At 47.3% G+C, this 15,707-nt stretch overlaps 1 protein-coding gene across 2 annotated transcripts in view; it reads left to right on the top strand.

The window, feature by feature from the left end:
* The first annotated feature begins 300 nt into the window (after positions 1-300).
* Positions 301-15,707, top strand: part of SPATS2 (spermatogenesis associated serine rich 2) — a 124,743-nt gene continuing 109,336 nt past the window's right edge. Inside the window, exons 1-2 of one of the 2 annotated variants that reach the window (XM_070410303.1) lie at positions 301-437; positions 1,239-1,323. The gene's annotated coding sequence lies outside the window, so the exon portion shown is untranslated. The remainder of the gene's footprint in view (positions 438-1,238; positions 1,324-15,707) is intronic. The other variant, XM_070410302.1, reaches the window with a different exon arrangement.

Genomic DNA, 15,707 nt, shown 5'->3' with positions numbered 1-15,707 from the left:
GGTAACCTGACCGGCCGAAGCCCGCCTGGATCCCGCCGCCTTTCCTCTCGCGCCCCGGGTTCGCGCCGGCGCGAGCACGCGCCCTGCGCGCTGGCTGGCTGGCGCGCACGCGCACGCGCCCGAGCGGGCTTCCGGGCGGGGCGCGCAGCTCGAGCCCGGGCGAGGTCGGTGTGGATCCGCAGGCGCGCCGGCCCCTCGCCGCCACTGCGATTCCCAGCCCGCGGGCCGGCTGAGGAGGGAAGCGGAGAAAGGGGCGGGAGGGGGCGGGGCGGCGTCCTGCTCGGGGAGAGTTGGGGGAGGAGCGCGGCGGCGACGGCGGCGGCTCTGGAAGAGGCGAAGGAGGCGGCGGAGCTGCTTACCTCTTCTCAGATCCCGGAGCGTCCCGGCCGCGGAGCCCGGAACTGGGGGCACACGGCGACTGCGGGGACCCGGCGTCGGTGAGGCTGAGCGGGCTCGGTGCGGAGGGGGGCTTGGTGAGGGACGAAGGGAGCGCGGAGGAACTGAGAGCGGCTTGAGGGAGGGCACGGGGAAAGAGTAGTTGTTGGGGGCTGGGTACGGAGGGGACGGGGAAGTGAGCCCCTGGGACTTGGGGTGCCCAGATGGTGGAAGGTGTCTGGGGTCAGCGGGGCGGGCCCAAGCACACCGGTCCGAGTTGGGGTGTTTCCAGAGGCAGAGGCCGGGGGAACAATGGAGTGAGGGGGTTCTCTGGTGTAACCGTGTGTGGGGTATTGGATTTTAAGAAACAAGGAGAGATGGAAAATAATGAGAAGAAAAAAAAAGGGCTATTTGGGAGTGGAAGTACAATGGATTGGGAATGCAGTGGGAATGCGTAAGGTCATCTGCATGGGTGCCGGAGGTCCTTAAGATTTGGGGCAAAGTGGGATTTGGAAATAAGAGATAGAAGAGCATTTTTGGAATCGAGGGGAGATAAAAGAGCATTCTTGGAATTGGGATGGTGGAAGAGAACGGGAAATTACGCGAAGTGGGGCAGAGAAATGAAATAGATGTGCTTTGGGCTTGAATTAAAGCAGAGGGTAGATCTAGTTAGAGAGTGTAGGGTAGGTGGACCGAGTTCTCCTGATTCATCCAGGGTGATTGGGTTATTTTAGAAGGTGGCTCTTTCTCAGGCTTGTGCCTCTGCTAAGGAGTACAAGCTGCTCTTTTAGTAATTTGGTTGTCATGTATAGTCCGTTTCATTGATAAAACATACCTGTAATAATGGTGTCTCCTCTGCTCAGGTTACAGTACGTATTTTACCTGTGGTTAAGGAAGCAGGAGAGGACAGATCTCCAGAAACAGGCGTCTATCTTGCTTTTGAGTCAGGTCAGTGATAATGCAGAGTTCATGGTGTTTGAGGGAGAACCAAGAGTTTGTTTTCATTTAGACCAAAAGGTGATGAATAAAATCGAAGTTATCTGTACTTTATTAGAATTGCATTTTCTCACTGAGAAATGTTCACGTACCATCTGCTACTGGTCTTATGTTCGTGAGAGAGCTTGGCTGCCTCAAAATCTTGATGCTGATTTCAAATGATCAGGCTGCCTCATATTTCCCAGTTTGAATGAAGGTGATTTGAAAATCACCTTATTTGAAAATATTGTGGGGGGTGGGAAGTATTTCTGATAACTTGGATTTCCAGACTAAAATTTGAATGCATGGTATTAGGTACAAGATGGCTGGTTTTGAAACTGTAGTTACCTTTCTGTGTTCATAAATAGTCCACGGTAAGCTTTTTATTTGTTGGGCATTAAGTTTTGCTGACTCATTTAAGATTTCTGGGAATTCATCAGTTTATATTTATTTCTCAGCTAGATCTTGTATAGTAGCATTAGGCCACTTTATAAAGGTCCAAAAATAATTATGTAAATTGTCACTTTACTTTTTTTTTTTTTTTAAATATATTTTATTGATTTTTTACAGAGAGGAAGGGAGAGAGATAGAGAGTTAGAAACATCGATGAGAGAGTAACATCGATCAGCTGCCTCCTGCACATCTCCCACTGGGGATGTGCCCGCAACCCAGGTACATGCCCTTGACCGGAATCGAACCTGGGACCTTTCAGTCTGCAGGCTGACGCTCTATCCACTGAGCCAAACCGGTTTCGGCATGTCACTTTACTTATATGTTATAAAAACTGGACAAAGCAAGGAGTGAGTGCAGTGTCCTCATTAATGATAATATGGCTCTTTATTGACCTCTTTCAGTGGGCTAGGCAAGGTGCTAAGGTTGTTTTGCATACATTATCTCATTTAATTGAATCCTCACAATTATTTCCTATTTTATAAATTAAGAGGTGAAATAATTCACTGAGGTCACAGAGCTAGTAAATAAAGCTGAATTCAGATCCAGCTCTTTTGGATGTCTTCTTTAAATCTTCACTGTCTGGCCCTAGCTGGTTTGGCTCAGTGGATAGAGCCTTGGCCTGTGGACTGAAGGGTCCCAGGTTTGATTCTGGTCAAGGGCACATGCCCGGGTTTGGGGCTTGATCCCCAGTGGGGGGCATGCAGGAGACAGCTGATCAATGATTGTCTCTCATCATTGATGTTTCTATCTCTCTCTCCCTCTCCCTCTCTGAAATCAATAAAAATCTATTATAAATCAATCAATCAATCAATCTTCACTGTCTAATGGTTCTTCCTGCCCTCTCCATCCTCTGGTTTTGGTTGTAGTACAAGCAGCATGAATTGGTTGCAACTTGGATCTGATATAATATTAATTATTTAGATGAAGAGTGGGTTAGTGGGCTACCTCTCTAGAGTTAATTGAGTGTTTACTCCTCCTGTAATTTACTAAATCTGGGGTCCTGATAATAGGGCTAACACATCTTACTAAGGTTTGTCCTGTGAGCACACTTAGTTTTCTGTTTAGTGTACTGCCGGCGTGCTGTGCATACATGTCACTCTTCCTTGTAGAAGTCAAGACAGCCAATTGTGGAATCAAAACTAGTTCACACAGGAAAACAATGGAAAACTGCTGAGTACTCAAGTGCCCTCCAAGCACCTGTTGAGTCCACAGTTGGTACTAGCATTGTCTCTAAATATAGATAGAATCCTCTTAGAAACCCCTAGTGAAACAACTAGAACTGAGAGAAACAGCTGGGGCCTGAGGGAGGAGCCATAGGTTACTGGCCAAAACATCAGCATAGCCCCTGGAGGCTGATCAGGAGTAGCAGAGGGCTACAGGTGCTAGTGAATGGCAGGAGGGAATTATTTGTTGAGCATTTCTGTAGTCTAGGCATTGATCTCAGTGTGTTTTATATATATTACTTATAAGATCTCCAATCAATCATAATAAGATAGTTATAAGCATTATCCCCATTTTTCAGATGAGACTCAGAAAGGTTAAGTAACTTGTGCAGTCAGTTAATAAAGCAGTGAAGGATGTTTGTATTTACTATTTATTGTTGTTATTATTATTTTAAACTAGTGGCCCTACACATGAATTCGTGAGCAAGTTGCTCTCTGCAGCTTGTCTCAGCTGGCCACCCCGCCCACCGCTGCTTGTAGCTCTTCCCCACACTGCAGTTTGCTGCCCCGCCCTCCTGTAGCTCTCTACTGCTCGTAGCTCGCTGCCCTGCCCTCCTGCTGATCGGTCGTTACCATCATGGTGTAACAACCATTTGCATATCACCTCTTTATTATATACTAGAGGCCTGGTGCATAAAATTCGTGCACTGGGGGTGGGTGTCCCTAAGCCCAGCCTGCACCCTATCCAATCTGGGACCCCTCAGGGGATTTCCAACTGCCGGCAGTCAGACATCCCTCTCACAATTCGGGACTGCTGGCTCCCAACCACTCACCTGTCTGCCTGCCTGCTTGCCCCTTATCTGCTTCTACCTGCCAGCCTGATCACCCCCTAACCACTCCCCTGCCAGCCTGATTGATGCCTAACTGCTCCCCTGCCGGCCTGGTCACCCCCAACTGCTCTTCCCTGCCAGCCCGGTTGCCCCCAACTGCCCTCCCCTGCTGGCCTGGTCGCCCCCAACTGCCCTCCCCTGCCGGCCATCTTGTGATGGCCATGTTGTGACCACATGGGGGTGGCCATCTTGTGCGAGGGTGCGACAGTCAATTTGCATATTACCTCTTTATTATATAGGAGGATTGCTGTTTGCAGTTTCTCACAATAGAGCCACCATGTTAAAATTGGGAATTTAACAGTTACTCTCTAGGATCCTCTGTGCTTCTTTGATAGAAGAAGTAGAACTGATTTTTTAATCTTGCTGCTTTCACTGGAGACAGGAAGGAAAAGCTTTTTATATTTTCTTTTTCTTTTTTTAAAAAAAAAATATTTCTTTATTGATTTCAGAGAGGAAGGGAGAAGGAGAGGGAGAGAGAAACATCAATGATGAGAGAGAATCTTTGATCGGCTGCCTCCTGCACACCCCTTACTGCAGATCAAACCTGCAACCCAGGCATGTGCCCTTGGCCGGAATCGAACCTGGGACCCTTCAGTCCACAGGCTGACACTCTATCCACTGAGTCAAGCCGGCCAGGCTATTTTTCTTATTTAATTGTTGGGAAGGGGAACCCATTCATTTATTTAACAGATGACTTCTTGTAGAATATAGTTCAGTTTCTTCATTTGCTTGGTATCTATATATATAAAATCCTAATATGCAAATAGACTGAATGGTAGAACAACTGAACAACCAGTTGCTATGATGTGCGCTGACCACCAGGGAGTGCACTCGGAACATGGCGGGTGTCAGCAGCTGGCAGCAGAGCATGGAACATGGCGGGCATCAGCTGGGGTGGGATGGTGGAACAGGTGAACGGGGGTTGGGGGGGGTGCCAGACCAAGTCTGGGCCCTGTCACTGTCATCGGGCGAGCCTCTGGTGGTTACTGAAAATTCTTTGCTCCAGTGTGCTGTGGTCCTGCCTGGCGCTTGCATCTGCTGCTGGCATTGGCCCTGCTTGCACCTGATGCCGGTGCCAGCCCCGACTGCTTGGCACCATCAGTGGGTGTGAGGGGCAGCTGCTGGCCCTGATCTCTCCTCAGGGCTTCTCCAACTACCCCTGCTCCTGAGGGGTGATCAGGGCCAGCATCCACCTCTCGCACCCGTTTCCGGCGATGGCCCTGCTCACACTTGCTGCCGGCACCGGCCCCGGTCCCAATCGCTCGGCACCATCAGTAGGTGCGAGCGGCGGCTGCCGGACCCGATTGCCCCTGAGGGCTGCTCCACCTTCCCCTGCTCCTGAGGGGCAATCGGGGCAGCAGCCGCCGCTTGCACCTGCTGATGGTGCCGGCCCTGCTTGCATCCGCTGCTGGCACCAGCCCTAATCGCTCCGTGCTGTCAGCTGAGTGGGGCTGGCACCATCAGCGCATGGGAGCAGCAGCGCAGGAGCGGGGGCTGCTGGCAGACAGGAGAGGGGTGCCGTGGTGGGAGGGGCCAGGCGGGGTCGTGGAGGATGGGCTGAGACTTGTCCCTGTGCCCACTGCAGCTTCGAGGCCCACAGTTCCTTTCAAGGTGCATGAATTCATGCTCTGGGCCCCTAGTATAAATATATATCTGTAGCAACATGAAAATGGTATGTCCGTCTCTATCTTGAGATCTTGACTTTCAGGTAAGTCATCTAGGCTCTGCAGGATGAGAGTGAAGCATGCCTGTTACAGACTTTTATCACTTCTCCTGATATATTTTTGCCACAATAGTTTAATCATGTTCTTGCTTGGTTACTTTTAAAAAATTGTGGTAAAACATACATAACAAAAGTTACCCTTTAAACCATTTTTAAGTGTACAGTTCAGTGGCATTAAGTATGTTCACATTGCTGTGTAAGCATCACCACCATCAACCTCTAGACATTTTTATCTTCTCAAACCGAAACTCTCTACCTATTAAACAATAACTCCCTAATTCTTTCTTCTCTGAGTCCTTGGCAACCATCATTCTACTTTCTGTCTCTGTTAATATAACTACTCTGCATACTTTGTATACTTGGAATCATAGTATTTGTCCATTTGTGTCTGGCTTATTTAGCACAGTGTCTCCAAGGTTCACCAGTGTTTTAGCCTGTGTCAGAATTTCATTTCTTTTTAGGACTGTATACTATTCCACTGTATGTGCATACCACACTTCATTGGACCATTCATCAATAAACACTTGGGTTGTTTCCACCTTTTGGCTATCTATACTAATAATAGGGTAATATGCAAATTGGTGGAGAGGCCCCTCCGCCGTGGGCCTGGCCTGGGGGTCCACAGGCCTCCCCCGGCTCTGGCCTACCTCTTTGGGGCAATCCATCGAGGAGCCCTGGATGGGTGGGTGGGGCCTACCTCTTTGGGACTCCCGCACTGTGATAGGGCACAGGCCAGGCTGGGGGACTCTCCCCCTCTGCCCCGAGTGCATGAATTTCATGCACTGGGCCACTAGTTGTGAATAATTCTGCTGTGAATATTGGTGTATAAATATCTGAGTCCTTGCTTTCAATACTTGTGGGTATATACCTAGAAGTGGGATTTCTGGGTTATATAGTAATTTTTAATTTTTTGAGGAAGCTTGGTTACTTGTAAATGGTGATTTTATTATGAGTTCATCTGAAGGTAGCAATTGGCTTTATGTTTTTTTTTTTTTTTTTTTTTAATATATTTTATTGATTTTTTACAGAGAGGAAGGGAGAGAGATAGAGAGTTAGAAACATCGATGAGAGAGAAACATCGACCAGCTGCCTCCTGCACATCTCCCACTGGAGATGTGCCCGCAACCCAGGTACATGCCCTTGACCGGAATCGAACCTGGGACCTTTCAGTCCGCAGGCCGACGCTCTATCCACTGAGCCAAACCGGTTTCGGCTGGCTTTATGTTTGATGGATGATGTTCCTCTACTGACTTTTTCTGTACTGTTTGTAGGACACTTGTACTGGAAATGATTCAAAAGGAAATGATTTACCTAGTTTTGATTTCTTTCTTTTAGCTTCTGCCTACTTATATTTATGTATCATGACATCTGGCAAACACATTAAAACATGTTTCAACTTAGCATTAAAGTACTTTTGAAAAATTTTTAAACATTTCAGCTGATGAGTAAAATGGGAGTTTCTGTTCTAAAGTGTGAAATGTATCCAATGTAGAAGGAACCATTTGTTATGTGCAGATCTTTTCAGTCATACCTGTAAATGTGGGTAATCATCTTAAGAACATTATCTGTATGTGTATGTGAAAAATGTGTCAGCAGTGTAGAGGTTTTTCAGTTTATTTTGCTGCCTTTGATTGAAATTCAAGGTACTTTTTTCATTTTAAAATGTTTTATATGTATGAGCTACTGATTATTGCTTATCTTTGGTATCCCTTCTTCATCCATTGAATAAGGTTTTAGTGTCTGCCGTAGGCTTTAAATACTTCAGGTTTTAAATATAGCTGTAATACAGGAAGTAAAATTGGCTGAAGTTATTTGTTTAACTCCATTTTCTTTCCCTCCATATGTGAGATACTTGACACACAGTATGAAATACAATAGGTTGAAATAGCTGCAGACTGACAGTGAATTGTCTCTTCTGATGGGTCTACCTCTCATTTCATTTTTTCTAAATGTCACAAGGAGGTTAGTTATCCCTGTATCTTGTTTCTTGAGATTATTGGATTATAAAGGCTCGTGTGCTATTTTCTGGGAACCTCAGAGGAGACTTAGTGAGCCCACACCTTAGAGGTGGTGTGTTAATTCTGAAATATTTCTAAAGATTTAAAGTTTGTAAACACCTTTCCTTTAGGTTACTGGTTATTAAGCATTGGTCAGAGGCCAGCATTTAGTATCCATGTTCAAATCTACCATGGTGGCCTGTATAAGGGTGGGTTTTTGGAATATACATAATCTCCAACACAGATTCTGTAGCAGCCCTAGGCCCTTAAAACATTCTGCAATGTCTGAGGATGTAGCCATTAGCTTAAAGGCAATTTCTGCAGTCATTGTTCAATGACTAATTTGTGGTTAGTGGTTAGCTAGGAATTCTTACTAGTTCAAAACCTAAATAATAACCTTGGATTGCTAGTAAGGAGTATTTTTACATTACTTAATTAGCAAAATGACATGATTACTAATTGTGGAGGATGTGTATGTGTGTTTTTCAGAATTGGCTAAAGCAGCAGTTCTCAACCTGTGGGTCACCAACCTGTGGGTCATGACCCCTTTGGGGGTCGAGCGACCCTTTCACAGGGGTCGCCTAAGACCATCAGAAAACACATATATAATTACATACTGTTTTTGTGATTAATCACTATGCTTTAATTATGTTCAATTTGTAACAATGAAGATACATCCTGCATATCAGATATTTACATTACGATTCATAACAGTAGCAAAATTACAGTTATGAAGTAGCAACGAAAATAATTTTATGGTTGGGGGTCACCACAACATGAAGAACTGTACTAAAGGGTCGCGGCATTAGGAAGGTTGAGAACCACTGGGCTAAAGGGTATTGGGACTGAGGAGAAGAAAGAAGTATGTGATGAGGCCATTACGTGACTGTAGATGAATCATTCTATCTGTATATATGAAAGCCTAAGCAACCGTCCGACCATTCAGCCGGTAGCTATGATGCACACTGACCACCAGGGGGAAGACGCTCAACACACAGGCATGGAAACATGGAACAGACTGATGAATCTCAGAGGGAAGGCAGAAGGGGGGAAGGCAGAAAGAGATTAACCAAAGATCTTATATGCATACTAGAGGCCCAGTACACGGATTCATGTACCAGTGGGGTCCCTTGGCCTGCCTGCGGGGATCGGGTCAAAACCAGCAGTCCACCATCCCCCGAGGGGTCCAAGATTGCGAGGGGTGCAGGCCAGGCCAAGGGACCCCACCGGTGCACAAATCCATGCACTGGTCCTCTATATTATTAAAGGCCAGTGGCCGTAACGCTGTAATGACCAAAGGACCGGTCACCAGGAGGTTCATGGATCACCTCTTGGGCTGCCCCTCCCCCGCCCCCCCGGGCTCCGGCAGCGTCAGTGGAGTGTCACGGGGCACCGGCAGCGTCCCTGGAGCATCGCAGGGTGTCGGCAGAGTCTGTGGAGCGTCACGGGGCACCGGTGGTGTCCACGGAGCATGCAAGGCTTCGGGGGTCGGTGGACATGGCCCTGATGGCAGGCTAGGCCTAGGGGATCTTTTTTTTTTTTTTTAATATTTTAATAATTTTTATTTCTTAAAGTATTACAAAGAGTATTACATATGTCTCCTTTTTTCCCCCCCTTGACATTCCCCGGCCCCTACCCCCCGCCCCCCCCCGCCCCGTGTCTTGTGTCCATTGGTTAATCTTATATGCATGCATATAAGTCCTTCAGTTGGTCTCTTAATCCCCCCCCCAACCCTCCCCAGGCTTCCCACTGTAGTTTAACATTCTGTTCAATGTTGCTCTGCTTCTGTATCTACCCCTGTTCATCAGTCCATATTGGTCCCCTTTATTTGTCCCAACCTCACTGGAGTAGTCTCAACTTCACCAGGGCCGTCTGAGCCTCACCAGGGCCGTTTCAACCTCACCGGGGCCGTCCCTACCTCACGGGGGCCGTTTCAACCTCACCGGGGTCGTCCCTACCTCACGGGGGCCGTTTCAACCTCACCGGGGTCGTCCCTACCTCACGGGGGCCGTTTCAACCTCACCGGGGTCGTCCCTACCTCACGGGGGCCGTTTCAACCTCACCGGGGTTGTCCCTACCACACCGGGGCCGTTTCGACCTGACCGGGGTTGTCCCTACCACACCGGGGCCGTTTCGACCTGACCGGGGCCGTCCCTACCTCACGGGGGCCATTTCAACCTCACCGGGGTCGTCCCTACCTCACGGGGGCCGTTTCAACCTCACCGGGGTCGTCCCTACCTCACGGGGGCCGTTTCAACCTCACCGGGGTCGTCCCTACCCCACGGGGGCCGTTTCAACCTCACCGGGGTTGTCCCTACCACACCGGGGCTGTTTCAACCTGACCGGGGTTGTCCCTACCACACCGGGGGCGTTTCGACCTGACTGGGGTCGTCCCTACCTCATGGGGGCCGTTTCAACCTCACCGGGGTCGTCCCTACCTCACGGGGGCCGTTTCAACCTCACCGGGGTTGTCGCTACCACACCGGGGCCATTTCGACCTGACCAGGGTCGTCCCTACCTCACGGGGGACGTTTCAACCTCACCGGGGTCGTCCCTACCACACCGGTAGGCCTAGGGGATCTTACATGCGCACGATTTAATCGTGCGCTGGGTCTCTAGTATATATATAAAAGCCTAAGTGACCAGACGGCTGGCTGGTAGCTATGACGCGCACTGACCACAAGGGGCAGACAGGCAGACACTCAACACAGGAACTGCCCCCTGGTGGTCAGTGCGCTCCCACAGTGGGAGCACAGCTCAGCTGACAGATGGGCATGAGACGCAGGGCTCATGGCTGGTGAGTGCAGCTGGCGGCGTGAGCTCCTGCGGACACTCCCCCTGCATGCCTCAAACAGCAGCTGCAGCAGGCACAATGGGGCTGGGATGAGCGGGAGTGGCGCGGCACCCAGCTCGGGCTCGGCTCCTTCCTGGCTGCCTGCTGCTTCGTTCACTACTTCTTGCTAGTGGGATCGATGTGGACAGCAGGCTGGAACCCAATGAGCTGGTGGATAAGGCTGGGCCGCGGTGGCGTGGAAGTCCACTGATCCCCGCAGGTCAGGCCGAGGGACCCCACCAGTGCACGAATCAGTGCACTGGGCCTCTAGTTGTGGATACATGGAGATGTCTTTTGTATTTGAAGATGCTGCTAATGTTAGTTCCTATTGACCTGCATTGGACTGAAAAGACCATTTTGAAAAACTGGCAGTCCTTTCTTTCTTGGGTACATATGATCTGTTCAGTAGTAAATGATTTGCTGTTGTTTCAAGGCTAACACCAATAGTAGAGCAGTACTTTTCTTTAAATTATCCACTTGGTCTTTCATTATAGCATACCAGTGTTGTCAACTCACTGCTGGTTCTTCCTGGTTGTCTTCTGTTACATTGACTTAAAGTATGCATTAGTGTGTGATGGAAGTGACCCTTAGCTTACTTTGTTTGGCTATCTTATATCTTTACTAGAGGCCCGGTGCTCGGATTCGTGCACTGGTGGGGTCCCTCGGCATGGCCTGCCGGGATCAGGCTGAAACCGGCAACCCAATGCCACCTGCTGCTCCCGCTTGCCGCTCTTGTTCATCCTGGCTCTGCTGCGCCTGCCGCAGGCTTGCGCCCAGTCAGTCCCGATCAGGAGAGGCTCGTGTCGCCTCAGCGGTCTCTCCAGCCGTGAGCCCTGTGTCTGGTGCCCATCGGTCAGCTGAGTGGCGCTCCCACTGTGGGAGCGCACTGACCACCAGGGGGCAGCTCCTGCATTGAGCATCTGCCCCCTGGTGATCAGTGTGTGTCATAACGACTGGTTGTTTGGTCGCTTAGGCTTTTATATAGATAGTAAATTGCCTTCATAGCTTACTTAACTCCATATCCTGCACAAGCTCTCAATACAAGGATCTCATTATAAGAAGCTCCCTCACATTTGATGAAAATGGTGAAACTTGTCTGTAAAATAAGATGGAATGACAGGAAGCTAAAGTATTGTACCTGAATGGTAGGTGGTATAGAACCATCTTAGACTAAATCAGCCATTTAGTTTAGATACAAACTTGATGTTTTGTTACATTGTACAAGTCAGTACCCAGGAGATTTCTTTAGATGATTTATCTAATTCCTTGTTACATGGACAGTGCTTTAAACAAGGCTTAGGTGGGTAATCTTTTTCATCTCTGTCACTACTCAAAGCTTGTACATATTTTATGTCAATCTTTTATAAGTTCATATTTGACATTTGTCATTGGTCTGCCTGTCCCGTAATGTTATGTTGATCCTATAAGTTAGACCACAAGGTATTAATATGTGATGCTGTGTAATTTGGGAGCAAAGGATTGCAACAATGATGACTAAATTTGTGTTTGGGCATCTTAATTTAATAACATAGGAAAAGCTCCTAAAAAAGGAGGGGTATTTGGTACCTTCATCTTGATTACTTGTTTATTGAAATCTTAACATTTAAGTAAGATTAAGTAGAATTATATTCAATTTTGACATGATAACATTTTTTTAATATTTTTTTTTTATTGATTTCAGAGAGGAAGGGAGAGGGAGAGAGAGAGAGAAACATCAATAATGAGAGAGACTCATTGATTGGCTGTCTCCTGCCTGCCCCACACTGGGGATTGAGCCAGCAACCCGGGTATGTGCCCTGACCAGGAATTGAACCATGACCTCCTGGTTCATGGGTCAATGCTCAACCACTGAGCATCACCACCTGGGCTATATGATTACATTTTTGATTAGGCAGTAAAGCTGAGAGCACATTATGCTTTCACACTCCACTGGCTAATCATTTCCATTGTGAAATAACCCCAAGTATATTATTAAACTTGGCAGATGAACTTTTTATTTTTTTAGAAAAGAAAGCAAGAATTTATTGATCATAGCAAAAATATACTTAAGACAATGAAACAAGGAAGGGTATAAAAGAAGTAACAGGAGAGCCTAGGCTGGGCTGCTTTGGCTCTCTGGGAAGTCAGAGAAAAGGGGGCCTTGGAAACAGGTTCAGGGGGTTAGCCCTGGACAAGCTGCTGCTGCCCATGGCTCTCCTGATTGCAAGTCTCATGGTGGTCCGTGAGGTTCGAAAGGTTGGCGACCACTGATTTAGAGGTTAGGGGATACATGCCTGTCGGGGAATGAGAAGGGGAAAGGAATGGCAGGGGCGGGCTCCCTGGAGGGAGAGCCAGCTGGGACTGATGGGGCTGAACTGCTGCTGCCCATTGCTCCCCTGGTTGCAAGCCTCATGGGGTCCCTCAGAGGTTAGGGCAGTGGTCAGCAAACTGCGGCCCCTTGAGTGTGGCTCTTCCACAAAATACCACGTGCGGGTGCGCACGTACAGTGCGATTGAAACTTCGTGGCCACACTCAAGGGGCCAAAGAGCCACATGTGGCTCGCGAGCCGCAGTTTGCCGACCACTGGGTTAGGGGATAAGTGCCTGTGGGGGAAGGAGAGGGAATAGGGAATGGCCCAGGCGTGTTCCCTGGAGGGAGAGCACGCCTGAACTTTTTTTTTAATTCCCACCCAAGGATGTGTTTTTATTGACTTAGAGAGAAAGGGAGAGAGAGAGAAAAACATTGATGTGAGAGAGAAACATTGATCGGTTGCTGCCTCATATGCACCCTGACCAGGGATCAAATCCTAAACCTATGTATTTGCCTTGACCAGGAATCAAACTCATAACCTTTTAGTGTACTGGACGAATCTGCAACCTATCATGCTAGGACGATGCTCCATCCAACTGCACTACTTGGCCAGGGCAGAAGCATTTTTTTAAAAAAAATATATTTTATTGATTTTTTACAGAGAGGAAGGGAGAGAGATAGAGAGCCAGCAACATCGATCAGCTGCCTCCTGCACACCCCCTACAGGGGATGTGCCCGCAACCCAGGTACATGCCCTTGACCGGGATCGAACCTGGGACCTTTCAGTCCGCAGGCCGACGCTCTATCCACTGAGCCAAACCGGTTTCGGCATGGGCAGAAGCATTTTATTGAGTGTCTACTATCTGTCAGATACACACAGTAAAGTAAGCATAAAAATCCTTGCCTGCATGCAGCTTATAGTCTGATAGGGGAAGACATATATTAAGCAAAGGCGTAAAATGTTTGGTATTTCAGTTGGTGATAATTGGTATTGAAAAATCAAAAACAAAATCAGGAAAGGTGATAGAGATAACTCTGTTAGCATGTGACTCAATGTGAGAGAAAGAGAAAGAGAAAGGGGGGGGGAGGGAGAGAGAGAGAAGAAAGAAGGGAGGGAGGAAGGAGGTCTTGTTGAGAAAATAATATTTGAGCAAAGACTTAAAAGTCATCTTTGATTCCTTTCTCTTCCTCATACTTCACATCAGATCCATTTCCAATTCTTGTTGATTTTGTCTTTAAAATACATCTCAAACCTACCTAAGTAGGTGGATTAAATTGACAGTGGCAGTTTGTAAAAGTTTTCTTCTGATTGTTTTTATTGTTCTCAGTGAATTAGGAATCAAAGTGCTCAGCTGAAAGTGAGGGTGGGGAGCAGGAGGTAATGGAGGTTTGTGGAGAAAGGAGAAGGTGTGAAATTGTTCAGGAGAGTGGGAGAATGTCTGAAGCAGGGAAATATTGTATGATTGCCAGGTGGCTTTAAGAGCCCCTTGAGGTTTGTGGTCATGAATTTAAAGTGAGATGAGTCAGTATGGTTTTTTCCCTCCAGCCACAGTCAGCTGCAGTGGTATGTTTGGAGTACATTTAACCATAGAGAGGTTTTACCAAGATAGTAGAATAAAACACGAGAGGGTCAAGGAATAGAGGATACGTGCAAGGCAGCGAATATGTTATGCTGTGGAATTTAAACTAGGTGAGGAGGGGAGGGAGAACATTAAGTGACTAAGAGATGGTGAAAAAAATGGTTGAATCAATGAATTGATGGACCTGGTGGGATCAAAAGATGTTGGAATTTGGATATGTGAGAGATAGCTATAAAGATAGTAAGTTGTGGTCAGATGGTAGAATACAAAAAATAAGATCATGGAGGCATTGTCATGGGATGCATGGGTAAAGGGTGAGGTAATCGGAGGCAAGGAATTTAGAGAAAGAGATAGGAATTCAGAGAGATGAGGTGTTAGAAACATTATCTATTTGAAATCATTTGGACTTAAGAGTGGTGTTAAAGAGAGTCACAGTGTTGGGCTGTCCAAAGAAAAAGAACCAGTAAGATCTCTCATCTATGTCCATGTCTATTATTTCTCTATATATTTGTCATGAATGAAATTTATTTTAAGGATCGGTTCATGCCATTATGGGGGCTGAGAAGTTCCATGATCAGCCATCTGCAAGTCAGAGACCCACGAAAGTTGGTGTAAATTCCAGTTCAAGTCTGAAGGCCTGAGATCTAGGACCTAAGTTCCAGTGCAAGGGCAGACTGATAACTCAGCTCCACAGTCGGCCAAAGAGAGAGAGAGAGAAGGATGCTCTCTTCTTTTGCCTTCTTGTTCTGTTCCTCATTGGATTGGTAGATACCCACTTACATTGGGGAGGGCCATCTGCTTTATTCATTCTGCCTATCCAGATGCTAATCTCAGATGAAAACACCTTCTATGTTTGGTCAAATATATGGGCACCTATTGTCTAGCCAGGTTGACATAAAATTAGCCATCACAGCCAGATAATGTGTAATAAAGTTTTCACGTGATATTCAAGTAGAGGGTTTTTTTTAGGGAAGAGGGAAGGAGACTGATTTGGAAACATCATTGTGGAGCAAGGAGGACACTTTCCTCACCCCCCAGTTCCAGTGCTATGAGGGGGTGGAGAAAGAGTTTTCATCACTTGAAGGCTGTGAGGGGTGTTTGGCTTGAAAGGAGAACAGGTTTCAATTAGAACAAGAAGTCGAAGGGAATCTTCAGAGTGGAGGTTGAAAATGTAGGGCACAGTGGAATGGCTTAAAAATTTGGAGAGAGGTGTAAGGCAGATGGGGACAGAGCAGAGGATATGTAGAACAGTGTGGGGATTAGAATATAGGAGGTGAGATTAGATTAAATTAGAATCATCTGGGGGTTCTTTTGATGGACAGCATAAACAGAGATCAAGAAAATGAAAAGATTAGGCCCTGATAGCAGGCAGATAATGGAGGTGAGGGTATGAGTGTTGGGAGGAAGGAAGGGCAAGGAGTCTGGATCC

The sequence above is a fragment of the Myotis yumanensis genome, unplaced genomic scaffold (assembly GCF_028538775.1).
Source record: "Myotis yumanensis isolate MYYU_CA2020_CCGP unplaced genomic scaffold, mMyoYum1.0.hap1 SCAF_3, whole genome shotgun sequence".
In the NCBI taxonomy this organism is placed as follows: domain Eukaryota; kingdom Metazoa; phylum Chordata; class Mammalia; order Chiroptera; family Vespertilionidae; genus Myotis; species Myotis yumanensis.
This window is presented reverse-complemented; position numbering and strand designations above follow the sequence as displayed.